Source organism: Erithacus rubecula (genome assembly GCF_903797595.1).
Source record: "Erithacus rubecula genome assembly, chromosome: 6".
Classification (NCBI taxonomy): domain Eukaryota; kingdom Metazoa; phylum Chordata; class Aves; order Passeriformes; family Muscicapidae; genus Erithacus; species Erithacus rubecula.
Window position 1 is genome coordinate 32,625,778 of NC_136688.1, and position 22,661 is coordinate 32,648,438.

General features: G+C 38.3%; 1 protein-coding gene across 3 annotated transcripts in view; it reads right to left on the minus strand.

Moving 5' to 3' along the window:
* Positions 1–3,790, minus strand: part of STXBP6 (syntaxin binding protein 6) — an 88,231-nt gene extending 84,441 nt beyond the window's left edge. For 2 of the 3 annotated variants that reach the window (XM_079308114.1, XM_079308115.1), the window contains exon 1: positions 3,666–3,777. The gene's annotated coding sequence lies outside the window, so the exon portion shown is untranslated. Of the gene's footprint in view, positions 1–3,665 lie in introns of all 3 variants that reach the window. The other variant, XM_079308113.1, reaches the window with a different exon arrangement.
* Positions 3,791–22,661: the final 18,871 nt, after the last annotated feature.

Genomic DNA, 22,661 nt, shown 5'->3' on the forward strand with positions numbered 1-22,661 from the left:
TCCAAACTGCTCCCAGACCTGCAGCCCTTCAGCACAGAAGGAATCCTTTCCCAAAACTATCTGCAAAGAAAAATTATGAAAGTAGGAATATGTAATATATCAAGCTAACTCACAGTCATGCAATCCCATTTACAAAGGAATCTTGTATACTTATGACAAAGAAGCCCCACAGAACTGTCTGTGTCAAAAACCTCAGGTGAAGAGGACTCTGCCTAAGCTCAAGATGGAAAAAAGGCAGTTTAATGTTCAACCATGAGCTCAGAGCATCACAATGAACAACACATGCCAAAAGTCAACTGGGCCTCCAAAAAACATATACTGGAAAAAGAAAACACACTACTGGGAAAAGGTTTCTCAGGATGGAAGAGGATACTGGCAGTTTTGAAAAAGTTTGAATACAATGATTTTGTTAAATGGTCTGATCGTGTTTTTTGGCCCTCAGTTACCCAATGAATGAATTTTGTGAGTTTATTTCAGCTATATATAGCTTCAGAAATGCATTTGCTTTTGAGAAATCATCATTCATTTCTGTGATAGCAGATTACCCAGAAGAGAAAAAAAAAAAAAAAAAATGCAATGTCCTTCCTCCCACTCCCCTAACACCAGGGTTCCTCCCTGCACACCACAGCCTAAATGTTCTATGACATCATTTATGCAGGAAAACCAATAGTCCCATCTCTTATTAACATAGTTATTGTTTTGAATTATTGTTACTATTTTCCTCTCCTTTTCTCCAAGCTTGAGAAATTTGTTGGGGATAAAATTAAAGATCTGTATAACCAAGGAATGCTACACAACAAGAAACTGTAAACAATCAGGCAATGCTTATTGGCCCTGATAAAATACTAGATACATCCTAGTTGCATGTCCTGACTCAGAACAAGAAACAGGCAAACTAAAAGCCTAAATTTAAACATGCTTCTAAACAGTTAAATCAGCACAAACTGCTGCAGTAATATGCAAAAGTGTATTAATGAATTCACTGGCATGTCTGGATACAATATAAATTAATGTCAAGGCTTTTTAGTTAATCCATTTTTCAAATCCCCAACATCACTAGAGACCACCAATTCAGGGCAAGGCAAATTAAGTGTTCCCTTGAAGGATTTTATTTTTCTCTCCACACATTAGCTATAACATTCCTGCTTGATTAAAAAAAGAAGACAAGTTTGCCTTACCATCATAAATAACTGTGATTGAAACACTTTTGTAAAACCTTGGCAATGTTAGCTTACCAGCTAACAGGACACTGGAAATGGACATTAAGTTACAAGGAAAGAAGAAAGAAAGAACAATTGCAGTATTATTTAGTCTCCCCCCAAAGGAGACTAACAGCTACTATTTTACAGAGCTGGCGTTTCACAGAATTGTACTCATAATAAAACAGAAGACATCTTATCCCATATAGTCCTATAAGCTTCATTTTTTAAAGGTATATTTAACCTTTCTAAAATGTATGCTTTAATCTAATAACAGCACTACAAACACAAGAAGTACCTATTGATGAATTCATCTTACTTAAGTAGTGAACTCTTAGTATAAGGAGCTCCCAGGCTTAAGTAGTACAAAGAAAAAAAATATTCAACTGGGAGGAAAAGAAGCCTTTATACTGAGGACTTTGTACATGGCTTATGTTATCTTCACTGTCTAAACATCCCACATGCACACAGGACTGAGTGATCTGAACATAAACCTGGAAGAAGAAAAAAAAACGTAATGTACTTCTCTTTGACCCTTCTATAGCTCACAACACCACGTTATCATCACACTTCCCTGACTTTACATGTTCCCATACAGACAATGTCTAGGAGACACTCAGAAACTTGAAGATAAACGTAATAGACATGAGAAATCAACATGTGCAAGATAACAGAATTCTCAGTCACCACAGCAAACACTCTTACCAAGGGTACGATACCCCTTACTTTCCACTGCACAATTCCTCACAGCCTTTTCTTTACGACGTGGAAATTCCTTCATCTGAGCAAGTTATCACAAAATGGTGATTGGGCTAACTTGCAAAATGGTGCTTTCACTCTACACTCAAAATGTTACAATACCTTTTATTATCATTGTCAAAGGTGCCATAAAACTTTTATGGCATAGTCCTGAAGAAAATCAAGAGTAATAGAAGGGAAATTATGGTGAAATGACTACAACTGCATTCTCTTAAGCAGAAAGACCTTAAACATTTCACTCAAAGTGCCTTTTTCAGGTATTTACCAAGCAGACCAGCATCAGCCCCACAGGGAACATTCTTCCTAGGGACAAGAAGTTGTAAGCTCCTATTCACAGAGCATGGAGGGAAAAACAGTGCCCAACTCCCCATTATGATTACTTGCACTCAAACTACCACAAGGATCCTTCTGTGATCATTACCTTTTAAGTTCTTAGAGCCTCATTAAAATCACTTACCAGAATTACAGGAAAAATCAGGGGTAAAGTGTGCTTGGAAACTACAGATGTGAAAAATAAACCCCTGAGCTGCTAACTCAATGCATCACCAGCAAGATACAACTCCCCTACCCTCTGCTTACTCCTCCCTTACAAAAGGCAGCAGGTCACAGACCTCCCCTACAGTTAGTCACTGCAGCATTGATTAGATGTCATAATCAAAAGAGAAGCAAGATACCTTATTGTCATCTTCCAGTATTTCAGGCTGGAAAAGGTCCTGTCTGCCTCAGTAACGCTAAGCAGAGTTGCCAGATGATCCCCATCACATGAGCAACAACTCTTAAAACTCTTTAAGTGTCATGGGTCTGTGGAGCCTGTTCAGCAATGAAAAGCAGTAACACTGGCTCTGACTCACAAAAGGAAAACAGCCAAGTTGAAGGCATCCTAAAAGGCAGTTTATATTTAGAGAAAGATAGAGGGACTTGCAAAGTGATGTAATTCCTAAAACATAAGCTCCTCAATTTGACAAGGGCAAAATACGATGAAGAAAGAATAGCGCGTTTCTCTAAATAATGGTAAATATTTCCTTGAACTTCAGATTTCATCAGCACCAGCACAAGACAAGTGGATAACGTCGACAGCTACTGTAGATTTCACTTTCCCATTAGCAAAGCTGGCTCAGGCAGAAAGCGGGGAAGGTGGCGGTGGTCTCTGGGCTGTCAAGGATACTCCCGAAACACCGCGTTGGAAGGGGACCAGTACATCTGCCTAAGGCTAACTGGCCGGCTCTGTGAGCTCCTCGCCACCCGCACACCCTGCCGAGGATGGTGGACAGGCACCGAGCAGCGCGGGGCTGCACCGGCGGCTGCCGGCAGCCAGACTTCGGGGCCGGTGTCAGAGCCAAGGCTCCCGTGCCGGGGTGGCCGCAGGGCCGGGTCCGCCCGCTCCGCAGCCTCCGCGGGCTGCGCTGCCGGGAGCACCGCCCGCCGCGCCCCGGCCGCGCCCCGCCGCGCACGGCACAGCCCGCTGCGGACCCGGCGCTCGGCCCGGCACCCCCGGGGCGCCCGGCAACTCCCGGCGCCGTGCCGGAGCCCGCCACCGCGGAGTTGATCGCGAACTCGCTGCCCCGCTCCCTCCGAGAGCTCCGCCCGCGGCCGGCAGCCCCAACGGGGCGGGCGCGCCGCGCCACCGAGGAGCCGATGGGCACCGAGCCCCTGCCCGCCCCACGGCCACCGCCACCCGCGGCGCGGCGGCTGCCGCCCCGTTCCCACCTTTCCGCAGGCTCGGCTCCACTCCGCCGTGTCCCCGCTGGCCGCAGCGGAGCGGAGCGCGGTGCTCCCCGCCCAGCCGGCCGTGCCCCGCGGCGGCGGCCGCGCTGCCAGCGCCGAGGCGAGGGGCGGCCCCACGTGCGCCGGCTGCGCCAATCGGGGCCGCCCGCGGGCCGCCCCCCGCCCCCGTCCCGCGCCGCCCGCGAGCGCGGAGGGACGCGGAGGAGCGGTGGCAGCGCGGGCAGGAAGCCGGCTCGGGAGGCAGGAGGAAACTAGCGCGTTGGAACCGAGTTTGGGATCGCCGAAGGGAGGGAGCCCCAAACGCTGCTGCCCGGGGGCTGCGCGGGGCCGCCGCGGAGCCGCGCCGGCAGCAGCGAGAGCGCTCCGCGGGAGAAGCGCCCGCCCGCCCTGCCCGGAGCCTCCCGCGGGCCCGGTTCCGCCGCGGCCGGAGTCCCGCCGGAGCCGCTGGGGCGGGCGGAGGCGCCCGGCGCCGGGATTGAGAGTTTAGACGGGCAAAGCTCCAAAATTAACGTGTGAAGCGCCCTTGTAGCTCTCGGACGGGTTCCGCGGCGCTGAAGGCGCTGGGAACAGAAGCACGTCCTCACCTTGTCGCGGAGAGCCCGCGGGCGGGAGGCGGGCTTGGCTCCTGGCGGCCGCTCGGGAGCGCCGAGCCAAAGCACCGGGAGCCGGGATCGCTCAGGTGTGCCATCGCTGCTCGGGCCCCGGCGCCGCTCCTGGAAAACATTGTTTCCTCCTAAAGCCTCACACGAATAACAGAGGGCTGCTACTCCACTCTCACAGGATAGAACTGGAAACAAATTCTGTTCTTGTATTTTCTACATTGGGTGTCAGTGACGTGTCCAGATCCTGTGTGTCCGCTGTGGCAATGCTGGGAATGTAATGCTTTGAAATAATAAGCTGGTTAATTAGAAAATAAACATGCACAACATAGCAAAATATTTTTGTACTTTATTTTGCAATGTTTAATTTAAAACGCTGAGTTTTTGTATGATTGTCGACGTGAATTGTAGTTGGTGCAACTTCCGTTAATAGAAATGTAAGCTGACTGTTTGCTCAGGGGGTGTGTATTTTGATCCTGTCATTTAATCTAATGGTTGTTGATGTTACATAGTGGCAGATTGCTACAGCCTGTTTTTCAGACCATTACACTCATTTGTATTGCTGTTCCTTTAGATCTCTCTTGGAAATGCTGTGAAGTCCATTCAGTGACTCATATTAATTCCAATAAATTTTGCAAGGATGTAATGGAAATAGGCCAATCTACTTTTGTTGTAGGCAACAGCCTCCTACAAATGCCTTCCCATCTTATATATAAAAAGTTCAACCTCCCAGTGGCCTTCAGCTGTCCATCTATATTAACAACAATTTTTCAAAAGATAGTTCCCTTTTTTTCTGTGGTTATGATTGCCAGCAGAGTTCAGTGTCTTCAGCACCTGTGGACTTCAGGCCAGATGCACAGCCATGAACAGAAAACAGGGAGAACAGGCTACAGTTAGGAAAGGCAAGGTTGAAAACAAGAGGTTTGTTTGGTTTTTTTTTCTTTTTCTGAAGAATCTGAGCACTGAGACCTTCAAAGAATTCATCATGACCTTTTTTTCAGAAAGATAAACTTGAGAACATCCAGATAAGTGATTCATTTTTTTCTGTTATCTAAATACCAAGTTATTAAAAAATGTTATTTTCTAATTTTTCTGCAGCCACACAGACTAGTAACGCTGAAGTTCCAATGGTTATTTAATTGCCTGATACATAAACCAAGAAAAGAAAAGCTGAATATGTGTTCACAAACACTAATAATGGCACTTTCCAGCCCTTCAACCTTTCACCCCTTTTTCCTTCTCTTTTTAGTGTATTTTGGCCAGCTTTGGGTTTGGGATTTTTTTTTTTTTTTTTTTTTGTTTAGTTGGTGTTTTTTGTTTGGTTTTTTCCCCTTCTTTTGTTTTCTGGTTTTTTTGCTTTTTTCCTCTTGTAGGTTCTTGCAGGAAATTTGTTTCAGGTAAGAGTAGAAATTGAAGTCCAGTTTTTATTTTTGCAGCTACTCAGACTTTTCAAAATTTTCTCATTTTTGCTTCCATGGTCATTTGAACTGATAGTGTTTAATTTGGGTTAGTGGATTCGTGCTGCTAGAAATTCAAAATTGTATTGATGGTCTTGAGTTTATATTTAAGCATATAGGCTGTCATCTCCTGTGACATATACTGTTCTTGTAAAACATCTTCAGTGGCCTTGGGCTTGTCAGTCTGAGTGGCATGCTTGGGCTCAGCCATTGTTCTCCTCCTACAGCTGAGTAAATTTATTAGTTAGACAGATTTAGCATACAAAAACTATGCAGCAGATTTCAGCCTTCATGCCTAACAGGTCTAGGAGAGCAAGTAGGTTTACACATGGAAGTAGCCATAAATAACACAAAAAAAATGTGTCAGTCAGCCCTGTAAAATTATTTGAGTGCCTTAGGGGTCCAATTAGGTGAATACATTTGAGAAGTTATTATAGCCCACTGCAGTATGCCATACTTCTTCACAGAGCTTACTGTCTTCACAGTAGAACAGGACATGTCTGTGTCTCTCCTACCCCAATTCATAGTCTATTATCTCAATACAAACAAACCTCACCTCTAAATTAAACACTCCTTGCTGCAGTCTCTGGCCAGGAGGCAGAGCTTAAGCCAAGGAAGCAATCATGTTTAAATAATTTTTAATGATTGTACCAAAGCACATCTCAGGATCATAGAGTTTGCAGGAGTGAGATCTGAGAAATAAACTCGTAGCTTGCCTGTATGTCCTATAATCCTGTGGGATCAGGAGAGAGGTCCATATTCAGTTGGGTTCATTTTTCATCAGTTCCACCGGAGCAGAGATGAAATAGAGATATTGCTGTCTACCTGGCTGTAAGACTCATCTGAGTATTCAAAAGCAAACATTAGCCTTTGCTTCAGGAACACATAAGGCTCTTGAAATGGTTTGTGTGCAAGATACTTAAAATTACATTTAGATAATACACTGTTTCTGAGAAACATGACCTCGAATTTAAAACTTAAGAAATGTTTTGCTGGCCTGGAGAGGAGAAGTCTGACTTTTATAGTTAGGCAGTGGAACCACAAGAATGCCACTGATAACCAACTTGATAAAGGACTAGCAAGCAGGATATCTACAATTCCTCACAGCACTAACAGTGCAGGACACCTGAAGTCTTATCTAGGAAATAATTTTTAAATATATTGTTTAAAGATCTGTAGCATAAATGGAATGTGCAAGGCTGCTAGTGACAAGTGCTGGATCTCATGCTTAGTGCATAGCTAAAGTCATTAAGCAATTCAAGTGCTTTACAGTTGCAAGACAGAGAAAATGAATCATAAAAGAGTATGTGATTCAATTTATTGATGAACTATATGGAGAGGGGAGCTGTGTCATGGACTTTTGGATTTCTCAGGCTCCAGTGCTGTAGGAGCCTGCACTGGATTCTGAGTCACTGCACACCCTGCCCCCTCAGATCATACAATCCCTCATGGCAAATCCACCAAGTCTGTGGCTAAAAGTAAAGAGTGGCAGAACTGTGTGGTGGCAGGGGCAGTCTCTAGAGCAGCCAGTGTTGTTGTTGCCTAGTGAGAAAGCAGCCAGTCGTGAAGAGTCAAGAGCTGAGCTCTTTGAAGAACTGATGGCAGGAGGGGGAAAACCTTGTGCAGCGCAGATAAAAGTAGAGACTACTCATCTGTGACAAATGCATACATACTGCAGAGCTACAGCACATCCCCAGTGTCATCTGAAGGACCACCAGTGTCCTTTTTGCTTCAGAATGCAATAAGTTGTATTGTTTCTTCAAATGATGAAACAATGCATCCATATGTACAAAAGCAAGTGGAAAGATTTACTTCTCTATTTTTGTAAAAAGTACAAATAAAATTTAAACATAAAAGAATACCTCCCATGATCCTTGCTGAGTCATATTTTCTTGTAGATGTTCTCAATATAAGCAAGTATTGCTTCACAAAAAGAAATTTAGTACATCCCAATCCATAGAATTATTATGATTTACTACTGCTTGCAAAAAAACCAGTGCATATACATGCACTGCAAAATTGATGTCTGCATTAAAAGACACAGATTTTTGGTGATAGTAAGGTCATTTGACAAATTGCTTCTAGTCCTTTCTTACCCATGGAGGGAGCATTCAGGAGTTCTGCACTTCTTTCGGCAGCAGAATGCATTGGCAGGTAGCAAAAGAGGCATTCCTTCTCTCTTATCTTCAAGACTGCTCCTTTCCCATATAATAAAAACATATCTCCCCTCAAATACCTCCCTGAAAGTATTCCTTCTATGCAGCTGAAAGAAAACCCACAAGGATTGAGCATAGGAAGCAAGGCAGGCTGAGCAGTAAACCATTTCAGGATATGGAATATTCCACAGCAGGATCTATGGGACATGTAAAGCAAAGGAGGTTCATTGTGGGCCTCTCACCTGATGGCACCATAAAACAAGAGCAGGAGGATTCACTGCTCCAATGTGTCAATAAAAGAACAGTATGTGGAAAATGCTGTTCTACATTCAAAAGATTTTTTTAATCTTTATTTAAGACAGATAAAATGAGGCAAAAAAAAAAAATCAGCATTTTTCTGTTTACTTTTTATTCAATGATATCTTCTGATGTTTATTCATTTCCTGTTTACATGAAAAGCAGTATCTCTAACTGCAATTTCAGATCTCTTCTGAGCCTGCCAATTGAAAATTAAAACATTTAATTAAGTATGAGCACTGTCCAAAATAAATAGTCCTTAATTCAAATCTAATTAAGATAACATCGAGATGTGCAGAGACATTGTGTATCTATATGTGGAAAATCCAAATCCCTAATTACTGGGATACATTAAAATTGTCCTAGTTCCTGCACTGAAGGTAGTGGATCTTGCTGATCAACATCCATGGACCAGTTTAAAAATAACTATGTGAAAATGAGTAATTGCTTTAATTGACCAGTGAAATCTCAGAAAACTTTCAGGCACAGCAAGGCAGAGGAGGGAGATGGGGAACAATTGAGCTGCAGACATCTTGGAAATGTTTGTGATATTTTCCTAAAATGTTTTTAGAACATGCACTTTTCAGAAAAGGCATACAGTGTGTTAGGTAGCAGTGGGAGCTTTTAAGGGGTTTGATTAGTCCATGCTTATAGGACTGGAAAGACCCTGTCATTTTATTAGATCTGGTTGGCTTAGTCACTAATTACAGGTTTCTTTTGACCAGTAGATGAAATCTGTGCATAATGTTTATGATTATCAGGGGAGTGACATCACATGCTGCCTGGCCTAGCACAGTATATGACCTGACCACAGAAATTCTAGTGTGATTTGTAATAGGGTATGGGGAATGCAACATAAAATTATATATCATTTGCACAGCATGCCTTACTGTTTATCATCACTTAATGGTTGGTATCATAGCCATGTGAACAGGGGTGTTGAATATCATGGGTCTGAGTATGACATCCAAGGACTTCAAAGAGGTTGGAAATATGATTTCATGACAGTTAATTTAAAAATTTTTACATTTTACTATGTGTTTTGAGTTCTTAGAGAATTTACAGCAATTATTTGAAAAAAATGTCCTTCATGGTAAAGGGGAGAAAAAGCAAACAGCACTGCATAATTTACTGTGATGCCTGTACTAAGCACTTGTGTAATGTTTTATCAGATCCATAGTATTCTTTCCTAAATTATGTCCCAGACTAGATAATACAAATGAAAGAAACAAGTTTATTTTTCTATTCAACTTGCAGCTGTGAATAAAAAAAAAGGAGAAAAATCTGAATGTTTTGAGTAAGTTTTGTTCTTCCAGAAAACCATTATTTTTTGTTATTTCAGTGATTATGAATCCTAATTTTGTTTAATATGTAAACCATTACATGGCTTTATATTTGAAATTTAAAATGGACATGAAATATATTTTCCTCACATAGGTATTATTTTTGAAATACTATATTTGAAATAGCTTGATGATAATTACAGATAGTTTTAAAGACTGTATATGTAGATAATTGAAGATATGTGCTACTATGTGCTAGAGAAGACATTGAAAATAGATTTCAGGAAACTGTAGTCTTTTTATCAATATCATATTATTGGATTCCCTTTGTTTATGAAGATGCAAAGTTTTCAAAACTTCCTCAGTCTACCTTGCCTTTCAGTTGGCTCTGAAAGCTGTCTGAATGCTTTTGCTTGTGTGTGCAACTGTCTGGATTCATAGCTAACACATGCATATATATACAAACACTCTGAATGCCAATTAAAAGAAAAATGTTAGGCAGAGTCTTACATTCCATTTAAAGTGTAATTCTATGAGACAGTTGAAGCTATAAACACAAATATTTACACAAAATTGGAATACAAAGGGTTCCATATTTAATAATGCATTACTAAAAACCTTGCTAAAAACCAAGCATCTCTTATATCATGTCTGATTACAACTCAGAATTAGAAGAGTGTCTTGTATGTCCTTGTGAGATTAACAGACTTTCTGATGTAAGTGGATGAGAGCTGTGGATAGCACATGCTTCAGAGTAGCTGTAGATATTTTGAAGGTAAAAAGAGTGTTTTTAGTGAAAATCCACGGGTAATGACAGGTTAAATTCACCATTCTAAACCAATAAACAGAGTTACTCCAATTTTTGACAAATGTCATGCATAATAGTCTATAAAGTATACTTTACCATTTCAAGTAAAGAAGTAAAGGCCAGATATGCAAAAAACCTGCATCTTAGACTTGAAGAGCCATTTCAAATGTAGAAAATAATATACAAGAATGAGAAATGTAAAGTTAGAAGTATATTTTTAAAGTGTGACCATGATTTAAAGGCAGTGGTAGGTCTGAAACTAAATTCTGTTCAGCAACATTGGGGTTAAGAGGGGCTTGTTTTCTTAATAAGATTTACTGGTGTAGCTATAATAATTTTGCCTCAACTGCAGTATTGTACATAGACACACACCTGTAAGTAAATTCTTGGGCATGAGAGTGATGATACACTCCATAACCAAGGGAGAGGTTGCTCGGGGAGCAGTAGAATAGCCATCACTAGAATGGGCAAATCTGTCTTTCAAGTGAGCCCTGCTTTGAATTTGGGCAAATTTACCTCTGAAGCAACAATAATATTTTCCCGTCATTCTATGACTGAATTAGATTCAAGTGTCCACCTGAAGAACTGGGAGTAGGATCTGTCTGAGGCCAGCATGGACATGCAAGACCTGCCTGAGAAGGTTTTTTCTTGACACAGCACTGGGAGGTAGGTACATGAGGAGATGAACCTGGACTGTGGTAAATTCTCCAAAGCTGTGCTCTGTTATCATGGTGGTTACCAGATGTCTGGTGAGACAGAGAAGATTTCTTATATTTCTTATAACATACCACATAAAATCCTTCAAGGACCTTTCCAAACGTTTTTCTGAATTTTCTGAATCTTCAAAGTGGGAGTAAGGCATAGGAAAAATTGCAAGGACTCACTTAATTGTAAAAAAACAGTAAAACCTCTGCTTATAAATATCATTGTAAACAGAACACAATGATAAGGCATGCTTTTGAATTACACACTGAACTATAAAAGCTTTCACTCACCAATATTGCTCCTTATATTTTATTTATTTTAAGAATCATCGAATTAAACCATAAAAAATATGAAAATCCATATCCTCAGAGCAATTGATTCAGCATCGCTCAAAAAGTGGAAGAACATAAATCTTCTAGATCTTGCTAGGCTTTGTTCTCTGGAACTCACATTTGCTGTCTAATGAGTTTGTTTACTGTGACCAGTCTGAATAAGATGCAAGAAGGCAGATATAAAAACTTGTTCCATAAATAACTGTGCATCATTGCTCCTTGAAATGTGTTGACAATTTTTTTCTGATACAGATTTATAACATTGAAACCCAATTCCTGTGGGGTTTTCTCTTTGTTTTTCTACAGCTGATATTCTGTCTGTCTTTTGTGAGGACTTATCAAATTGAGAGTACTTTCAAAGTTGTCATAGACTCAATGTTAAATTCAGGGCTAGATTTGAGCCTGCTTGTGGTTAAATCAGCCACAGGCTCTATTAATCTATTTAACACTAGAAGACATTAACTGTTTAGCAATCACAGAGATTATACTGAAATTACATTAGACATAATTTGTGTGGACAGGTTATTTGGATTGGGATTTTTGAAAGTGGGAGAATGTTGAAGAACATTTTTTAGAACAGTAAGAATCATTATATAGAAACCTATTTACAATCTGAAAGCTGCAAGATACATTGCCCAAATAGTGGCAGTAAATTAAATCCTGTCTTCAGAGTCAGAAGGAGTCAAATCAGAGGTCTTAAGAAAGAAATTAATAAGTTATTTAATAACTGTTTTTAAATGTTTAGATATATATCTATATTCTACATATGCATATGTTCCTGTAGGGATACTGTTTAAGATTGTCACCTTTCTGAAATAATTACAGTTCTCAAAGATTGTGTACAAGTGCCCTGAGGCTCTGCAGCAGAAGTGAAAAAAAACCATTTGCAGTGAGGCCTGAGCAGTGCAGTGTCCCTCCCTCCTGGGAGGAGTAATAGGGATCACAATCAGCTCCATCTCCAACTTTAAAAATGTTTCACTGCATAGAAAAAAATGAAAGCAGCAAGCATCCATACTTAATACTCTTTGTGTTTTATGTTGTATTTATGATAATTAATTTTCAGCCCACATGTAGCATAGTACTCAGCCTCTTTAACCATTAAAAAAATCAGTTAGGTGAAATGGCTTTGTGTATTCTGACAACTAATTAAATGCACAGTTAATAGTTTTGCACTCATAATTAGCTGATTAATGGCACCATTTCCTCTGGAGACAAATGTTTGTCAAAATAAACAGCTATGCATGTGTGCAGACACACACATATGTGTACACAGAAAGGTAAAGCAATAGATGTTTGTTTTGTTTATTTCTTTCAAAGATGGAGTCTGATCAATACTGTGGTTTTGACCCTGAATCACTCTACCAAATAATATAATTGATACCACTATCAAGTTTCTTTAAACACTAAAGATGCTGATTCAATATCTGTATATACAGATATTCAATATACAGAGACATAATCAATTTGGGGAGGTAGAAGTTACTGTATTGACAATACTGCATCTGAGGGATTTCACCACATGTAATGGATAGGTATTTAAAAATTTATAATTTTGGGGATTTAAAAAAAGAATACTTTTCCTTAGTATTAGAAAATTAGTTTAATTGCACACCTATATATGGCCAGTAATGTTAACTTCCCAAGAAGGACCATAAGCTCTCCAAGTACTTGAAATTTGCTCTTCTAGATATTCAGATAATTTTAAAGTGTGGTTTATTCTGAAAAGCTTTCATTCTCTGTATAATAGTAACAATAGTCAGACTAATTTCCTTTCATTTAATTATTGATATTCATGGTAAACATTTCTCAGAAAAAGTTAGGAAGAACTTTGCACTTTAAACTTTGTCTGGATTAGGCTTTAGGTTTAACATTTCTAATAATGACCTAATTTTTTAAAAAATGGATTCTAAATTGTATCTCTTCCCTAACTTTTGCTTTCTGCAAATTAAGAGAGGAAAAAAATAATAAAGCATTCTCTGTCCATAAAAGAAAGAGATACAAACAAACTCTTGAGTAAATTCAGTTCTCAAAGCACATTGAGTACTGTTATCAGAAATATTTCCTGTAAGGTATTTAAACTATTGATATACAAAATATTAGAATTGCCTTTTGTTTGATAATTTGTTAACAAATCAGTTGTTACTTTACAGGAATAATGATTAAGACTGTTAATGGATAAAATCTAGAATTTATTTCCTACAAAACAATCCTTTCCACTTCCCCAAACACCAAGATGTAGTAGCATATCTCTAACTTGTAATTAACGCTTCATTTTGTTACCTCTTCTGCTTTTTAGTCATACTATAGTACAGGAAAACTGAGAAAAGAAAATCTGTGTAGAAAATGAAAGCAGTTGAGAAAAACTTACTGCATATAGAATTAATTTATTTTGTATTGCTAGGCCATTTCATTGTCATCTGGCACAGTGTCATCATGTGTTTTGCTTCACTACCATGCTATTTTTAACCTGCATATCTCTGATTAACAGTTAGGATAAATTCTCTCTTTTATGGGCACTTTAGTGTCTAAATAAGCAGCTGTAAAATAAGGTTTCATTGCCACCATCTTATCTAAGTGAAAAAAAGTGAAAAAACTGTTGGATATTTATTGTAGTTTTTGCTTTTGTATTTAAAGGTAAACTTTTGTTTTTTTTAAGGTGAAAGAAAAAGAAATGAAATATCCATGTTGTGCAACTTCTGCCTCCTGAGGCTTGATTCCTTTTAAAGGGATGTGAAGAAAGTAGTCAGGTCAAAAATTCCTAAAATAAAAGTCAGTTGAGGAAGAGAAAACCATGAAATGATACATTTTTGTGAACATCCAAACACTGTTTTTTAGTGTTCTGTGAATGAGAATGTTACTGCAGCTAAATTATGTTTTTTCATTGCATAACAATGTTGATAATCAGCATGTGTTGGCCCTACTCTGAAATGTGCACTTTGACTTTGCTCTGTTCTTGTAGCTGCTTAATTTCAATGGAGTTACTTCTTGTTCCATCATGGAATCTTCTCAAACTATTTTTATCAATTTTCCTTTCATGAAAGCAAATACTTTGCTTATATACCAGTAAAACATCTTTCTGTAACTGGAAAAACAATTTTTTCTACTGTTTTTCATGTATATATATATATATATATATATATATATATATATATATATATATATATATATAAAGGATTTGAAAACCCCAAATACTCTTCTACTGCTTGCAGTCAGTAAACCAAATGCCAAAAAGGCATTTTTTTCTTTCCAGCTGCAATCTTTTATTCACATGTATTTAATATTCTTCTGTGCAACAGTGCAAACACAAATACTTAAAATGGTAAGGCCTTCTCCCCAAGATAACAGAGTACACTGCAGGAATACATAAAATGCTATGCAGCATACAGATAACTACACTTTATCCTTTAAAAAGTTAGCACAGTTTAAACCAAATAAGTTGAAAACATCATGGATCACTTGACAGTTTTCAGAACACATTTGGTTTCAAAGTACTGATCTGTGATTTTGTTCTCAGGTGTTAATGCTGAGAACTCTGAGTCAGGGAACTTTAGCTAGGACTTTTTAACATAACAACAACAACAACAACAACAAAAAAATCTAAATTATATTAGGGAAAAACTTTTAGGAGAGAAAGGATTCTGTTAGTACCTATGTCCATACATTTATGTTCATTTAGAAGGGATCCCTATGCCCTCAGATCACAAAGCAGTGCAGGTTTGAGTAGGAGTAGGTATGAGCACAGAAAAGCTCATACTAAGGCATTTACATCTGCGTGCTCTGTGGGCATGTGGGAGCCATTCCAGATTGCCTGGTGTTTTTCCTCTTATCTGCATGGCACACTGAGGAGGCTTTTAGCAGCTGGTTCCTAGGATCTCTTGTTTCTTAGCTCAGCCCAGCAAAAATAGCCCCTGATAAAGAAACACAACACTATCAGGACACCATTACCTTGCAGCCCAGTAATTTTCAGTGCACTCTTTAGAAGCCTTTCTGGTCTGCAACCTGAGAGCAGCTGGGCTTTGGGAATGGAGCTGTGCAGCCATGGAACAGCTTCCAGCTCTCCAAAAACTGCAGAGTGGTAGGGAGGGAACAGAGCTGGCAGTGCAGCTGATGCATCTGACTGCCAGATGTCTCTCTCATAAACATCCAGGCACCAACACCGAGCAGTGTCTGGAGCCTGGGGACAGACTAGCACTGCAGAGTGGCCATCAGAAGGGGCAGCTTCCAGATGAGAGAGTCCATGCCCACACACATAAATGTGTGCTGAGCTCCCTCTTTAGCTGATGAGGTAGGCAGCTGACATTTCTGGCAGTCAGAAAGCCTACTGCTAGCTATTATCTGACAAAGAATTCAGGAGGTGGCACTCACCAGCCCAAAAGCTCTTGTGCATCATCTTGGCAAGATATGGAAGGGATCATCTTTGTGCTTTCTAACCCCAGTAGTAGCTGGGTTATGTACATGATGCTGCCTGTCATGTCTTTTCTTTTTAATTCTCAATTCACCAATCAGCACCCAAAAGAAGAGAAATCACTTACTCAACACCTAGCAATTTACTCAGACTACAACTGGTCTAACCCAGATGTTCTGGTGGTTTTTATATCTCTCCCAAACTCTCATGAAGGAATTCTTTTAAAGAGCTAGTCATCCTGGCAGTCCAAAGCAAAGCAACATTAAAATCTGTCAATATTTATTGCACTTTCTATTTTCAAGATAGAATCACCTTTCATCAAGGTGATTCAGTAAATTTTTCTATGATTCTATAATAAAATAAAAGGTTTTATTTAATATTTATTCAGATTTCATGATGAGTGAAGAGATTTTCAATACATAAGGATTGGTTAGAAAATCCAAGTTATCCTGCAGTTCTGAGACTGTAATTAGATTTTCCAAAGACTGCAACTGATCACATAATTGTTGAAAATTCAAAGCAAGCTGAACAAAGAGTCTGTTTTGAATTGACCTTTTAGCTATTAAATATTAGAATGAGCTTATTCCCTTAAGTTAAAAGTACTGAAGTACTTTGCATAAATGGTACAGATACTCCTGTCAGTGCTTTTGGATAACCACTAAGAGAAATAAGAAAAATCCCCAGACCACCTTATTGACTTTTATGTAATTTTTATTTACAGATCTTCAGGATATAGCAACAAAGGACCATAGGTGTATCTCCTTAAAAATATACTGTCACTTTGTAGTGTGCACAAAATATTTAAAATAGACAGGCTGAAGAGTGTGAAGATATCAAGATAGGTAGTTATTTTTAGGTGAAAACTCTGCAGAAGAAACACGTAATATTGAAAAACATTGAAAACGAGTGCCAAAAACATATATTTTAGCAATGTCATTTCAAGAGGAAACAAATTAAAATACAAAAAAGAATTCATGTTTCTAACATTTGGGAATTTCCATTTTTTGTTTAAACAACTTGTCTAGGATTAAAAATTGTGCATAGATAATAAATATTTATTATGTAATGTGATTTTAATTTAAAAAACATATCAAAATAATGTTTACAGTTATGCTTCTGCTTCTTAACACGCTGGATTGCCAGCACTTGCTTCTCACATCAGAGTTAATTAATTCCATTAAAACTTAATTTTGCTGACAGGGCTGAAACAACCACTTCTTGACACCATATCATATATGAAAACTCTTTCTCAGATATTTAAAATATGGTGTGTTTAATGTACATACAAGACTACTAGACCTTTGTTTTGCTTTTTTTTTTTTTTTTTTTCAGAAATGTAGAAATCTAAAAATAAGAAGCAATTGCCTTAAAAACTGTGTCTATAATAAAGAATGTACATTCTCCTGAACAAATGGAGGATGGGACACGAATTCAGACTCAGTTTTCAGTGTGAAACAAGTCTAACAATAGAATGTTTTACATGATACTAAAATCACAAAACAAAAAGTTAAAATTCCATACGCAGGTAATGAGGAGCCCTTTGAATCAGAAGCGTGTTTTTAAAACATCTTCATAGGCTATTGTGTTTGAAAAATAAGTAATTTCAGTATGTGGTCATACTGTTTCTTAGGTGATGGTAGGGGACTCTGGGGGTTTATTTTTATTTCCAGAAGGAAGTTTAGATGCTGATCTTTCGGGTAGCTGAACTTCACACTGAGGATTTAGGTTTCTGAAGGAGGGAGCATGGTTATGCTAGATATTCCATTAGGTAGATAGCAAAGGCTGAGAAATGTAAGTATAGGGAAAGAGGAAAGGAAGGACTTCAATATTTTATTCTTGGTCTAAAAAAAATCTGCTAATTTATTGTGTTTATCCTTTGATGATGAGTGGTGAGCTCTTCACAAGCTCCTTGCTCTTGCCATTGTGGAAACTGGGATGGACATCTGACATCAGTGTCCAATGTCTGTACCTGACAAAGAGGTGCTGTGAGTGCTTCAGTTCCTTAGGCCAGCTCAGTCATCACATGTATGACTTACTACTTGGGAATTTTTCAGCTGTTATGCATTTTTTCATACTTCCTTCCATGTGAAATCTGTCTTCACAATATTTCAGAATATCTCCACACACTGTGCTGCATTTGGAGAAAAATATGGATGAATCCTTTCCTTAGGGAATTGCTGCCAAATTCAGAGTTGTGTTTTGGCCAGTCTGAAAGTGGGAAATAGAGAAGAGTGATCTTGAGAAAAACATGAAAAAGCTTGTGGGATTGACAAGGGGACAGAGAAACAACAGCAAGTTCCCTAAAACAGGTTCTGGCTCTAGCCTGGGCAACATTTTCATCAAACATTGGAGTCCTTGGATGCCTTTTTATCTGCAGTCTGCATAGAGGAGATTGTTATTGTGTACAGTTCCAGTTTTGATGAAAGTTGGAGAAAAAGTATGGTGGTGATCAAGGCATCTGTGGGGACCACCTAAAACCTTATTATATACCAAATATTCCCATGTAGGTATATGATGGAAGCATTCATATCCTGAGGAAAAGAAGGTCTGGGCATGCCAGTCAGTTTCAAGGTACCAGAAACACGGGGTTTGCTTCAGAAAGGCAAGGACTGTTTTCCATATTGCTCCCATGTGGCTTTTTGGTGCTTGTAAGAACATCAGGGACTGAACTGGAAAGAGAGAGGAGGGCCATGAGGAAGTCATGAGATTTTGGGGATACTGCTGCAGAAAGCAGGTATTGTCAGATGCATGGTACTGGCACTGGGGAGAGGGACCGATAATTTCATTTGCGCCTCTGGTAGTTTAGTAGAAAAAGACTATGCTAAGCTATGGAAGAAAAAAATAACCATTGATTTCACTGAAACAAATTTTCTCTTAAAGCTCCAGGCTGTGAACTTGTGGACATGCTTTTGCAGAAATAATCTAAGCAATCTCTTCACGAGTCTCCCAAACTGAGTGTTTAGAGAATGGCACGGGTAGAGAGTCTGCTCACAGCAATTATCTCTGCTTCAGCAACAAGAACCACAATTCCTCACACTCACTCTAAGTGCTATAATTATCTCTCAATACTTGGTGACTAATTCAAAGCCAAGCACTGTTAGAGGCTGCCCAAGTAATATTTTAAGTATATTTTTAGAATGCATTTTTTTTGATCGGAAACAAAATTAATGAAATTCTGGTAGTTCTTACTACCTAGCTCAAATGCACACTCTGGATACAAATTTTAATTCGACCTTAAGTTCATGAAAAAAGCTGCATTATGACAATATAAGCTGCATTTTCTATAATCAGTAAGGGCACTTTGCATTTCAGTCATATATTAATCTGAAGAATTTAAAAGTATGTTGCTAATAAGTCTCTGCCTAGAGCCTTTGTGAGAATAGATAATATGGCTTTTTCCTAAAGAGCTTAGATTAAGGCATGAAGATAAAAAATGGGAAGACAAATTAGAATTCCTTGCTCAATGAGTAAATAGTCCTTTTTTTCTTCATACTTTGCAGTAGGGGTGTGATATGCTAGCCTAAAAGGTAGTTTTTCTTTCTAAATCCAACTAAAGCAAAAATAACATCTTGTAACAAAAAGCTGAAGAATTTATGGTGTACAAGACAGCATAGCAGGCCACAAATACCTTTCCACAGTTTATAAAAGCATCAGTGTAACACTTTTCTGCAGCAGAGACAACACCTTTATTTTCCCAGCATATATAAATATATTTTCCCCAGAGGATATCTAGGAGTCTGATGTCCCTCAGGGAATACAAAGGAGTCAGAGTTCTTTCTGAATGCAGGCTGCAGGCATGCAGCCTTTGGCAGTTTACACTCCACTGAGAGCAAAATCATGAATCTCATATTCCTTGAGAGCACTTGCTCTGCTCTGACCCAGATGCAGGCCTTCTGTGGTCAGAAGAAATTTGTATCCAGACTCTGAAGCCCTGACAATACCCCATTTCAGACTATAGAAATAGCTTTTTACTTGCCATTTTTTTCTAGGTGCTTTGACATTGTTTGATGGATTCATGGCTTCTGGGGCTGTTCTTTTAGGGGAAAGTACAGTCATCTTGATTCAGTCTCTACTGTAAAGGCTGGAGGGCAAAGCACTGTAAGTGAAAAATAAACACAATTTTTTCCAATAGGGAAGATAACTTTTGGAAGGTGGTTCCACTCATAAAATGTTTCACTGTTAAACATAAAATTTCTCTTTTAAACCTCCAGTTTTACTGATCTTTCAAAATCCAGAATCAAAAAGAGGAAGGATCATATAAATACCCTGGTTATTGTACTCTTCTGCATGCACTCTCAGCCACTGCAAGGATTCCATAAACACTTGCACTGACCCTATGGATTATTACTTTTATTTCAATTTTCAGCTCTTGCATGAAAAATCAAGTAAAGCATAAAATAAGAATACTCACAATAAGGAAATGCAAAACTAATACATAATGGTATACAAAACCTGGAAAATTATGAAAAAAAATTAGATTAATTTTTTAAATTTAATATTTATGATGTAATACAAAAATGAGATGCTAACAGAAAGTAAGTTTTCTTTCTTAATATCTTGAAGTAATTCTATAAATGCATATATTGTTATGCAGAACTAAGTTGCTTAATTCTTATCATCATATTCTGAGCATATTTGATTTTCTTTCTATGAAATTATCATCTTTGTCTGGATCATAATTGATATAAAAGACTTTCTGTGAGTTACTTGTAGTGTTAGTCTTTAAATTCTCTAAAGCACTGGAGTGTTTTATCTATTTCTTTTAGCTAGCATTATTTTACCTCCCTGTGCACTGGAGGGGCTTCCTGTGCTCTGGAGGGGCTTACAAGCCAGCTAAAGGCTCTGTCATGACACACTGTAATCTGGAAGTGTACATATTTGTGTGTATAATATATTCAATTTAATAGTTTATGTCTCATTTGACCTGCTGCTGCCAGTAGTTTTGCATAGCTGCTAAGCTTGGATTTGCAGAGACCAATCAGATATATCCACATACTTATTCACACTGTTTAAGAAAATTTGTATTTCAGTCTTATATATTTCATTTTCACATGTTAATTGGTTTTCCCCATGCTCTTTCCCTACCTTTTACTTTTCAAATATATTGGGGAAGTACAGAAATTTAGTGGCTTGTCATATAAACTTTAGCTTTTGAGCTTTCAAACTGACTTCTATTCCATTGTTTGCAATATCTGGGAATGTGCAAAATGGCAAGTATGATTCCATATAAAGTAACTGCTGTATTTATTTATTTCAAATAAGCAGCACAGTCAGATATGAAGCAAGCAAGCAAGCATGTGGTGACCTGAAGCTAGAGAACTGCCTGGTTAGACACCTGTGCAGTGTACTTTAATACACATATTAAAATTACAGCCTCATGCTTACAAGGTCACAAAGGAGCCCAGCATATTAAATTGAGTAAAATTTTAAGAAACACCTGGTATAACAAGTCCTTATGCAAATTAATCTGTTCATGGATAAGGATCAGCTGGTATTCATCATCATCAATATTTCCAATTTCAGATTATCTGGGTGACAGTGTCAAGGATTTTTGACTTATTAACCCCTCAGATGCTGTTTTACTCAGGAAGGGTGTAAATTACAACCCCATTTTGTTCAATATTCACTTTCTCAAGAATTTCTAGACAGATTTTTTTTAATTTCACAAGTATGAAAATTTTTCTTTCCAACTCATTTCTCTTTTTCACCTGTCAGATTTACAAACTCCATCTGGAATCTGAAAAAAAGCAATCTGTTCATTCCTTCCACTCCCCTTTCTAATGAGGACTCTGCAGACAGAGCTAAGCTGACAGTGTGGATGATGTAGAAGGAAAGCTGTAGACAGCTCAGCTCATTCTTCCATAACTATATTGATACTATAACATAAAACTGAAAAAAAAACAAACCAAAGTCTTTGTCATTAATGGAAGTACATGTGACTCCACAACATCCAGGTGTGCATCCCAGATGCAGAGCAATAGAACAATAATATTACAATTTTGGTTTTCCTGACCATGAACTCTGCAGATTGGCTTATTATTTTATCCCATTTTATCACATTCTCAAGAAGCTGACATGTAATGAACCGTGAATTAATGTATTTCTTTATATGCACCAAGAAGAACATGTCCCTGTAGAGCTTCAAGAACAATATAAGAAACACCACTGTAGGAGACTAGAATGTCTTTCTTCCTGGAAAAGGATACTCTTTCTCATTTCCCACAGAACATTGTTAGACCTGATTGCCCACAAAGCATTGTTAGACTCAATCTTGATTATTGAGATTATTGAGATTATTTCTACTGTGAGTAGAAATACACATTCAGTATCCAACTGTGGGGGAAAAAACCAAAAAAAGCCAAACAAAAAAACCCACAAAAACAAACAAACAAAAATCCCCCAAAAAGATCTGATTGATGAAATTGCAAAATAAATAGGAAAGAAAAGACTTCTGTCATCCTAAATGACAAGCTCATACAGCTAGCCTTTTTTGGGAAAGTGCCAGTTACCTCCCACATTCGTGACTGCAGTACTAACATTAAAAAAACAGACATCAAAATCATGTAAATATGACCAACTTTCTGAGATACAACAAGTATTAAACAGTTTCACATTCGTTCATTTGAAAGCATATTGGAAAAATAAATCCAATCTGCACTGACATCTGTTATTTTGCAGTTTTTCAGAAATGCATTATAGCTAGAAAGTGGATTTTTTTTTTCCTTTCTGAAAACTGTAAATATTCTTTCCTTTATTAGAGAAAACAAAATAATTTAAATGAGTAAGAGGTACTCAGGGTCTACTTATGGTCCTACTCAGGGGTCTTTACTGTGTTTGGCATATACTTGTGGGTAGAATGAACATAAAAGATCATAACAAATACATACAAATATCTGACAATGAGAAAAACAATTAAGAAAAGATATTCATAATGAA